We start from the raw sequence: 11,368 nt of genomic DNA on the forward strand, positions 1-11,368 counted from the left end.
TTTAGAAAAACATCTGATCTTGATTTAAAAATCATCAGAGATGGAGAATCCACCGCAACCCTTTGTATATTGTTCCAATGGTTAGTTACTCTCATTGAGATGGGAAATAAGATGTAAATACTCAACAACTTGTCTAGCTTCAACTTCCAGCCATTGGATCGTGTTATACCTTTCTCTGCTAGATTGAAGAGCCCATTATTAAGTATTTGTTCTCCTTCTTGCTACTTATAGAGTATGATCAAGTCATCCCTTAACCTTCTTTCTAAGCTAAATAGATTGAAGTTCCTTGAATCTATCACTTTAAGGCAGTGGTGCTCAAACTTATTTGATTGTGCCCCCTTTCTTTGTGTCTGTAGCAGTTTATGCCCCCACCACACACACACACACACACACACACATACATACATGCCAATTAAACAAATCAACATGAAACTCTCACTAAATATTAAGAACAGTAAGGCATTGATTCAAACTGAGCCAACAACCCATTGTAATAAGAGCAAAAGCAAAACTGACTGTGATCGATTCATACAATTAATTGCACACTGTGTTGTAGCAAATGGATTAACATACAGATAGATGACAATGACTTTGTATAATGCTATGCAAGCTTAATAGAAATCGGTCAAAATGCACAGCACCATCTGAGGACCTGATGTGTCTGAAGGAATCAGCTTTGCTTGTTGTTCATTGCTGTGGATAAAATGTGCACAGTAAGTTTGGTAGTTCCCCCTCCCTCCCCCCCAAAGCTTCTCATGCTCTTCCCCAGTACATACTCTGTCTCCCAGCCCCACCCCTCTGGTTTGAGAACCTCTGCGAATATAAGGCATGGTTTCTATTTTATCATTCCCCATGCTCTTCTCTGAACTCTCTCTAATTTATCAACATTCTTCTTCAATTGTGGACTCCAGAACCAGACATAGTATTTCAGCATCAGTCACACGAGTCACTGCTTCCCAGGATAGAGTCCCCCATCTTGTAAGGTTGATTCCTAGATGTATATGTGACCAATTGGGAGTTCTGTCTGTACCACTTCTGAACTTTGGATGATTTTATGAAATTGTATCATGAAATTACTGCGTCATGGAAAGCGTATATGTATGTTGATCCATGAATTAGCAGAATTGTAACATCTCTGCCAGGCAAGAGAGGCATTGGTGAGTGAGCAGCAATTCACAATCATTCAAAGTAAAGCACCTTGGGACAATAAGTTTGATCTACCTGGGAGAAGACACTTCCTCCTTTTGACTGAAGGGCGGGGGAGAGACTTTGGAATAATGGAAAATTACCAAAAGGCAAAACAAAAGAAGCAGGTGACCCCAGCAGGAATCTATAAAGGGACTCTCAGGAGTGAACTGGAGGCAAGCACTGTCTTGCACCAGAATCAGGTGAGGGGGGCTGCTGCTGGGGCAGGGGTGAAAGGGGCAATGAGGTGAAAGACCCTGCCTGATGGAGCACAGATGATCTCCCAAGGGAAGGGTGAGCTAGTGAGGGACACTTTTGTGTTTAGGATGTTGTATTGTTTTGTGTGGTCTGTACTTTCGTGTGCTTTATACATAAGTATAAAGAACATAACATTGTTAGATTAAACAAACATACGTACGTACTGATGCACAACTACTGTTTGCCCCTCAGAGAGTAAAACTGTAAACCAGAAGCTTCACACATGTTGGATGAAGTTCTGGGGGAGGGGTGTGTTTTAAGTATTGGGAAGTCAGAGGGGTCAGTGCTCGGAGCCGGTGGGCGATTGGACAGTGGGTTCCAACACTCGGCGAGGGTGCCAAATAGAAGAACTGCATGTTGAGCATGTGCCTGACAACACCAAGATCGGGGCAGTGGCTGGACTCCATTCAGGCTAACACACCCCAGGGCATCCAGAGCATAGAGGGTTGACTTCCCCTCTCAGCAGTCCTAGAGGATGGCCAGGAAGGGGCACTCACTAGCATCGGTGACAGGATAGTGACAAAAAGAAAAGGAGTGCTTGTGGCACCTTAGAGACTAACAAATTTATTTGCACATAAGCTTTTGTGAGCTATAGCTCACTTATGCTCAAATAAATTTGTTAGTCTCTAAGGTGCCATTAGTCCTCCTTTTCTTTTTGCGGATACAGAGTAACACGGCTGCTACTCTGAAATCTGTCATCGTGCAAGGGTAGTGACAGTGTTTGGGGTCTACAAGGTAGGCTGTGAAGATGTTTTTAAAAACTTGCAAGGGTATACTTTGCTCTTAAGCTGAGAGTTGGTAGCAGGTCTTTTAATTTGTCTCAGGTAGAAGCTAGTTAGCAAGTCTGAATTACAAGCAGCTCATGAAAGAGCAACTCCTGAGCCTGTGTGCACACTGAGGTCTGTCTGCTGCTGCTGCTGTTTAGAAGAAATTGGAGCTGATGGCCATGCTGCGCTCATATGCCATGAAGCAGGATGGGACACCTGCTCCAAACCAGGGGCAAGAAGACATCCCTTTTTCCTCTTACAGGCCATGCGGTGACTGAGCAGATGGAGCCAGAGAGGTCCGGAGCTGTGGAGGCTGGAGTGGAAAAGGTTGCTCAGGGAGGAGAGAGAGAGTGAACTAGGGACGTCAGAGTGGAGGCAGAACCGGAGTGACAAAAGCTTGCTGACCAGGACAAACATAGCTGGCTTGAACAGGAGAAGAGGGTCAAGTCATGCTAATGGGACCCCAGAGGAAGGATGTAGGTCTGCCTGACCAGGGGCTAGCAGACAAACAGATATGAGTATGATGCCTGTGGCCTGCATTACTGGACGCCAAAGAAAGTTCTGGAATTCCAAGTGTGGGAAAGTGGGAAGTGATTTTTCTTATTTTCTATAGTGATGTCCAGAGGGTCAGGTGCAAACCCACCAAGGCCAAACTCTGTGGTCAGTGGGGCAAGCTTGCTATCTACCCTGACTGGGGAGAAATGAATCAGTGCTGAGGGAGTCTGTGGCCAAGAATCCTTTTGGGAGCAGCCACTGGTACAGCAAGGAAAAACTGTCGGCCAGAACACCACTGGGAGCAAGGAAACTGAGGCACAACTACAAGGTGCTGTGGTCCAGAACTCAGCTGAGCAGGGAAACTAGGCACAGCTAACAGGTGCAATGATTCAAAACTCTGCAAAGAAAGTGAAACCGAGGCATGTCCAAAAGGTGGTGTGTGTGTCAGGTCCCCTGGAATGAGGGAGGCTGGGTAATAGAGTGCTGCCAATCTGATACTCAGCACAGGGTGGGAAAAGCCTCACAGGAGTGTGAAGCTACTGCTGGGTGGAATGTAGATGTTAAGGAGAGGGAAAGGTGCCCCTTAATCTATGGGTTAGGGTGGTCAGTTGAGTTATAACTAAACCTGAGGGGATCTGGGGAAGGAAACACATCTCACTTCTCCCCAAGGGGCTGTGAACATGGGAAATGGCCTATAATGTTGTTATGCAACTGTATGTTGGTATAATCATTGTAATTGTTTTCTGACTGGGTGTATGAAGACACATTAATAAGTGGTAGAGCAGATGCTCTGACCAGAAGGGTGCCAGAACATCCCTGGAGTACTTGTCATGTACCCCTGCTTCTATTTTTTGAAAGGGTGCAGAAATGCGACAAATTAGGGGTTCTGTCTGTACCACTCCTGAATTCTGGATGACATGAAAGTGGTATCATGAAATTACTGTGCCATGGCAAGCCTAGATGTATGTGGATCTCCCATGAATTACCAGGGTCATGTCACGTTTCTGCCAGGCCACAGACAATTGTGAATGATCGGCGCTCAACAATCGTCTATTCAAAGTAAAGCACCTGGGGACAATAAATTGGCTGTCCCTGGGAGAAGATACTTCCTCTTCTTGTGTGAAGGCAGGGGGGGCTTGGGAATTATGGAAAATTACCAAAAGGCAGAACAAAAGAAGCAGGTGGCCCCATCAGGAGTTTGTAAGGGGATACAGTGGGGGGAACTAGGGCCCAGAGCCATTGTGCACCAGAATAAAATGAGGGGGGCTGCTGCTGGGTTAGGGTAGGCAATGAGGTGAAAGACCGTGACTGACTGATAGAACATAGGTAATCCGAGGGGAAGGGTGAGCATAAAGTTTTTAGATTGAAGTGTGTGTGTGTGCGAACATGTGTGTCGACTGCTTCACAATTACTGCATGCCCCTGAGAGAGTTAAATGGTAAACCAAAAGCTTCACATCTGTTCGGTGCAGTCCTGGGAGAGGAGCACATGTTTAAATATTGGAGGATCAGGGCTGTGCTGAGAGGGGCTAGGTGGTTGGACAGTGGGTTCCCACACTTGGAAGGGAGGTACCAGATAGAAGATCAGTGCCCTGAGAGTGTGCTTAGGGATCCAGAGATTGGAGCAGTGTCTGAATTCCATTCTGGCTCTAAAAACTTCATATCCCAGGGGATCCTGAGCACAGAGGCTTGAATTCCCCTCTCACTAGTCTTAGAGGACGGCCAGGAACGGGCTCTCACTAGAATCTGAGACAGTATATATTTTCTTTTAGCCACATTAAAACAAATATTGTTTGCTTACTCCCAACTTGCCGTGCAGTCCAGATTGTTTCATATTAGTGACCTGTTCTCTTCATTATTTACCATTCCCCAATGTTTGTGTCATCTGCAAACTTTATCAGTGATTGTACGTTTTCTTCCAGGTCATTAACAAAGATGTTAAATAGCACATGGCCAAGAATAGTTCCCTGCAGAACCCCACTAACACCACCCCCCATTCAATGATGATTCCCTGTTTACAGTTACATTTTGAGACCTACATATCTGACCTCTCAGTCCTCATCCTCAAAGGAAACCTGCACGACACCTTTAAAGCTGAGCCTTAGAGCCTAAATTCATAACTTTGCTACATACTAAAAATCATGGACTCAGTGGAGACTTGTTTTATGTTTTGTTACAGCAATCTGTAACATACTAACCCTTCGGTGTCCTCTGACTCTTAATTGCCCACTTGACTTTCAATGGTCTCTTGCAACATATGTTAACTCCTTATGCTTAATAATCTGTTCCACCTTCCCTTAAGATATAATACTCTGATCACCTTTCCCAGACCTAAAGAAGAGCTCCGTGTAGCTCAAAAGCTTCTTTCTTTCACCAAAAGAAGTTGGTCCAATTAAAGATACTACTTCGTCCATCTTGGGTCTCATATCCTGGGGCCATCACAGGTGCAACTACACTGCAAACAACATTTGGAGACTTAAAACCAGCTTTTAATCCATTTAATGTATGCTATGTTAATTTTATGTCTTTCAAAATGTCATGTGGTACCATGTCAAATGCCTTACAGAAGTCTAAGTATATTACATCAACACTTTTTCCTTTGTCAACCTAACTTGTAATCTCATCCAAAATAATCAAGATAGTTTGATAGGATCTATTTTCCATAAACCCATGTTGACTGACATTAATTACATCACTTTTCTTTAATTCCTTATCAATCAAGTCTCATATCAGCCATTCCATTATCTTCCCTGGGATCAATGATATGGAACAGCTTCCATACAAAAGAGAAACTAAAGAGATTAGGGCTGTTCATCTTATAAAATAGTCAACTAAAGGCATGGGGAAGGGTATATGATAAAGGTCTATAAAATCATGAATGGTGTGGAAAATGTGAATAGAGAAATATTATTTATCCTTTGCCACAACTCAAAAAGGGGTCACATAATGAAAATAATAGGTAGCAGGTTTAATGTAAACAAGAGGAAGTATTTTTTCACACAATGCACAATTAACCTGTGGAACTTATTGCCATGTGATATTGTGATGGCTAGAAGTATAACTGGGTTTCAAAAAATAACTAGATAAGTTCATGGAGGATAGGTCCACTGATGGTTATTAGCCAAGATGGTCAGGGATGTAACCTCATGCTCAGGGTGACCCTAAACCTCTGACTGCCAGAAGCTGGGAGGGAAAGCCCTGTTCTGTACACTTTCCATGAGACTATGATACTGGCCACTGGAGAGACAGGATACCGTCCTAGATGGGTCATTGGTCTGACCCAGTACGGCAGTTCCTGTGTTTTTTGTTCAGAAATATTTATTGAGCTCTCCTGCCTTTGCTGCATTATTATTGATGATTCTACCTTTTCCCTCTAGTGTGACAGGGTCAGGCCAGATGGCTATAGGAGAGTGATAGAAGGCAGATATATCAGCCCCAGGTTAAGTAGGTCCCTTTTCCCTGGGTAAGGAAACAGGGAAGGTTCCAGAACAATCAGGAACTTTCTGGAAACAATTAAGTCAGGCTGAGTAGAACACCTGCAGCCAATCAAGAACCTGCCAGAATCAGTTAAGGCAGGCTAATCAGGGCACCTGGGTTTAAAAAGGAGCTCACTTCAGTTTGTGGTGTGCATGCGAGGAGCTGGGAGCAAGAGGCGCAAAAAGCTGAGACTGAGAAGGGGTACTACTGGAAAACTAAGAAGTACAAGCATTATCAGTCATCAGGAGGAAGGTCTTGTGGTGAGAATAAAGAAGGTGTTGGGAGGAGGCCATGGGGAAGTAGCTCAGGGAGTGGTAGCTGTCACACAGCTGTTACAGGAGCCACTGTAGACAGCTGCAATCCACAAGGCCCTGGGCTGGAACCCGGAGTAGAGGGCAGGCCCGGATTCCCTCCATCCCCTGCAACTCCCTTCTTGATATCAGAAGAGTTGACCTGGACTGTGGGTTCATGAAAACGGCCAAACTGAGGGCTGCCGTGAATCTCTGAGGCGAGCAAATCCTCCAATAAGCGCAAGACCGACCAAGGTAGAGTAGGAACTTTGTCACACTAGTAATTGACCAATACCATTGTTAGGATTCTTTTTTGTTCCTAATATACTTTTAAAGTTTCTCATTATTTTCTTTAACTCTGCTGATCAGAGATTTCTCCTTGTGTCCCTTTGCTTCCTTTATCAGTTTTCTACAATTTCTAGCTTATGATTTATATTCATTGCTATCAACTTCCCCTTTCTTCCATTTCTGTGTGTACACACAAATATGTGTATCTTCCTTCACTTCCCCAGTAAACCAGGTATGTTTATGAACCAATAGCCTTCTTCCATGATTGTGGCTTTTTGACCACAACTAAAGTGTTATTAAATAATTCCCAATTATCATTCACAGTCGTCTAACTAGATTCATAGATATTTAGGTCAGAAGGGACCATTATGATCATCTAGTCCGACCTCCTGCACAACGCAGGCCACAGAATTTCACCCACCACTCCTGCAAAAAACCTCTCACCTATGTCTGTGCTATTGAAGTCCTCAAATCGTGGTTTAAAGACTTCAAGGAGCAGAGAATCCTCCAGCAAGTGACCCGTGCCCCATGCTAAAGAGGAAGGCGAAAAACCTCCAGGGCCTCTTCCAATCTGCCCTGGAGGAAAATTCCTTCCCGACCCCAAATATGGCGATCAGCTAAACCCTGGGCATATGGGCAAGATTCATCAGCCAGATACTACAGAAAATTCTTTCCTGGGTAACTCAGATCCCACCCCATCTAATATCCCATCACAGGCCATTGGGCCTATTTACCATGAATATTTTATTACCAAAACCTTGTTATCTCATCATACCATCTCCTCCATAAACTTATCGAGTTTAATCTTAAAAGCCAGATAGATCTTTTTGCCCCTGCTGCTTCCCTTGGAAGGCTATTCCAAAACTTCACTCCTCTGATGGTTAGAAACCTTCGTCTAATTTCTAGTCTAAATTTCCTGGTGGCCAGTTTATATCCGTTTGTTCTTGTGTCCAGATTGGTACTGAGCTTAAATAATTCCTCTCCCGCTCCGGTATTTATCCCTCTGATATATTTGTAGAGAGCAATCATATGTCCCCTCAACCTTCTTTTAGTTAGGCTAAACAAGCCAAGCTCCCTGAGTCTCCTTTCATAAGACAAGTTTTCCATTCCTCGGATCATCCTAGTAGCCCTTCTCTGTACCTGTTCCGGTTTGAATTCATCCTTCTTAAACATGGGAGACCAGAACTGCACACAGTATTCCAGGTGAGGCCTCACCAGTGCCTTGTATAACGGTACTAAAACCTCCTTATCCCTACTGTAAATACCTCTCCTGATGCATCCCAAGACCGCATTAGCTTTTTTCACGGCCATAACACATTGGCGGCTCATAGTCATCCTATGATCAACCAATACTCCAAGGTCCTTCTCCTCCTCCGTTACTTCTAATTGATGCGTCCCCAGCTTATAACTAAAATTCTTGTTATTAATCCCTAAATGCATGACCTTTCACTTCTCACTATTAAATTTCATCCTATTACTATTACTCCAGTTTACAAGGTCATCCAGATCCTCCTGTAGGATATCCCTGTCCTTCTCTAAATTGGCAGTACCTCCCAGCTTTGTATCATCCGCAAACTTTATTAGTACACTCCCACTTTTTGTGCCGAGGTCAGTAATAAAAAGATTGGTCCCAAAACCGATCCTTGAGGAACTCCACTGGTAACCTCCCTCCAGCCTGACAGTTCACCTTTCAGTAGGACCTGTTCTAGTCTCCCCTTTAACCAATTCCTTATCCACCTTTCAATTTTCCTATTGATCCCCATCTTATCCAATTTAACTAATAATTCCCCATGTGGCACGGTATCAAACGCCTTACTGAAATCTAGGTAAATTAGATCCACTGCGTTTCCTTTGTCTAAAAAATCTGTTACTTTCTCAAAGAAGGAGATCAGGTTGGTTTGGCATGATCTACCTTTTGTAAAACCATGTTGTATTTTGTCCCATTTACCATTGACTTCAATGTCCTTAACTACCACCTTCTTCAAAATTTTTTCCAAGACCTTGCATACTACAGATGTCAAACTAACAGGCCTATAGTTACCCGGATCACTTTTTTCCCTTTCTTAAAAATAGGAACTATGTTAGCAATTCTCCAATCATACGGTACAACCCCTGAGTTTACAGATTCATTAAAAATTCTTGCTAATGGGCTTGCAATTTCATGTGCCAATTCCTTTAATATTCTTGGATGAAGATTATCTGGGCCCCCCGATTTAGTCCCATTAAGCTGTTTGAGTTTCTCGTCTACCTCAGATATGGTAATATCTACCTCCATATCCTCATTCCCATTTGTCATGCTACCATTATCCCTAAGATCCTCTTTAGTCTTATTAAAGACTGAGGCAAAGCATTTGTTTAGATATTGGGCCATGCCTAGATTATCCTTGACCTCCACTCCATCCTCAGTGTTTAGCGGTCCCACTTCTTCTTTCTTTGTTTTCTTCTTATTTATATGGCTATAGAACCTTTTACTGTTGGTTTTAATTCCCTTTGCAAGCTCCAACTCTACTTGACTTTTAGCCTGTCTCACTTTATCCCTACATGTTCTGACCTCAATAAGGTAGCTTTCCTTGCTGATCCCTCCCTTCTTCCACTCCCTGTATGCTTTCTGCTTTTTCTTAATCACCTCTCTGAGATGCTTGCTCATCCAGCTTGGTCTACAACTCCTACCTATGAATTTTTTCCCCTTTCTTGGGATGCAGGCTTCTGATAGCTTCTGCAGCTTTTATTTAAAGTAATCCCAGGCCTCCTCTACCTTTAGATCCATAAATTCTTCAATCCAATCCAATCCACTTCCCTAACTAATTTCCTTAATTTTTGAAAGTCAGCCCTTTTGAAATCAAAAACCCTAGTTGCAGATTTATTTTTGTTAATCCTTCCGTTCAGTTTGAACTGAATTAGCTCATGATCACTTGAGCCAAGATTGTCCCCTACAACCATTTCGTCTATGAGGTCCTCACTACTCACCAAAACCAAATCTAAAATGGCATCTCCTCTAGTCGGTTCAGCAACTACTTGATGAAGGAATCCATTAGCTATCGCATCTAGGAAAATCTGAGCCCTATTATTATTACTAGCACTCGTCCTCCAGTCTATATCTGGGAAGTTAAAGTCTCCCATGATCACACAGTTTCCATTAGTATTTACTTTATTAAAAACATTAAAAAGGACTCTATCCATATCCAAATTAGATCCCGGCGGTCTATAGCACACCCCAAGCACTATCCCAGGGGAGGCTCTAATAGTTTTCTTCCCCAATGTAATTTTTGCCCAGACAGACTGTGTCTTATCCATTTCATCGCTTCTTATTTCTTTACATTCTACCTCCTCATTGATATACAATGCTACTCCACCACCTTTATCTTTATTTTGGTCTTTCCTAAACAGCACATACCTTCAATACCTGTAGTCCAGTCATGACTACTATTCCACCATGTTTCTGTTATCCCTACAATATCTGGTTTCACCTCCTGCACCAGTAGCTCTAGTTCCTCCATTTTGTTACCTAGGCTCCTCGCACTGGTGTACAAACATCTTAATTTTTGCTGTTTGGCCTCACTCACATTCTGTACCCTATTAGGCACGGTCATTCTACAGCCAGTATAACCTATTAGACTGGTATCTACACTGCCCTTCCTTCTACCCACAGCTGTATCCTCTCTTACTTCGTTTTCTTTCCTCTCAATGCTAAAATCCGGCGTGGAGATTACCTGGACATCTCCCAACCATCTCCCCCAAATTCCTAGTTTAAAGCTCTGTTAATCAGTTGTGCCAGCCTCCATCCTAGAAGTCTATTTCCTTCCCTACTCGGATGAAGTCCATCCCGAGAGAACTGTCCTCTGTCCATGAATGCCTCCCAGTGGCCATATATCCCAAAGCCCTCCTTATAGCACCACTGCCTAAGCCATCTGTTGATAGTCCTAATCTTGTCACACCTTTGTTGCCCTTCTCTAGGAACAGGCAGAATCCCACTAAAGATCACCTGAGCCTCTATTTCCTTAAGCGTCTTCCCCAGCCTAGCATAGTCTCCCTTAATACTTTCCAGTGAGAATCTAGCCGTATCATTTGTTCCCACATGAAGGATAATTAGGGGATTCTTTCCTGCTCCCTTTAGAATCCTTTTCAACCTCAGGTCTACATCCCGTATCTTAGCACCTGGAAGACAGCACACCCTCCTATTCTCTGGATCAGCTCTGGTTACAGGCCTGTCTGTTCTTCTCAGTAAAGAGTCCCTGATCACATAGACCTGCCTTTTCCTGGTGACAGTGCTATTCTCCAGTCTATCCCCTGTTCCCTCTGGCTGCAAGTTCTTTCCATTCCTATTCTCCCTTGTAATCCTCTTCAACCCATCCTGTATCCTCCTGGGGCTCATATTTGGTGTAGTCTCCATTAACTGTTCCCCTTTTTCTATAGGACTAGCTGCTCTTCTCTTCTTCCTTGCCCTTCCACCTTCAGTGATTACCTGCTGAGCCCCTTCTTCATTTTCCAACTCTGCAAACCTATTCTTGAGCTCTATTTCTCCTTCACTAGCCCGTCTTTTCCTCTGCCTGGTTCTTTTAGTCACATGCTTCCACTGACCACTTTCCTCACCCAGTCTCCCCCCAGAATTC

Source organism: Chelonia mydas, chromosome 3 (genome assembly GCF_015237465.2).
Source record: "Chelonia mydas isolate rCheMyd1 chromosome 3, rCheMyd1.pri.v2, whole genome shotgun sequence".
NCBI lineage: Eukaryota > Metazoa > Chordata > Testudines > Cheloniidae > Chelonia > Chelonia mydas.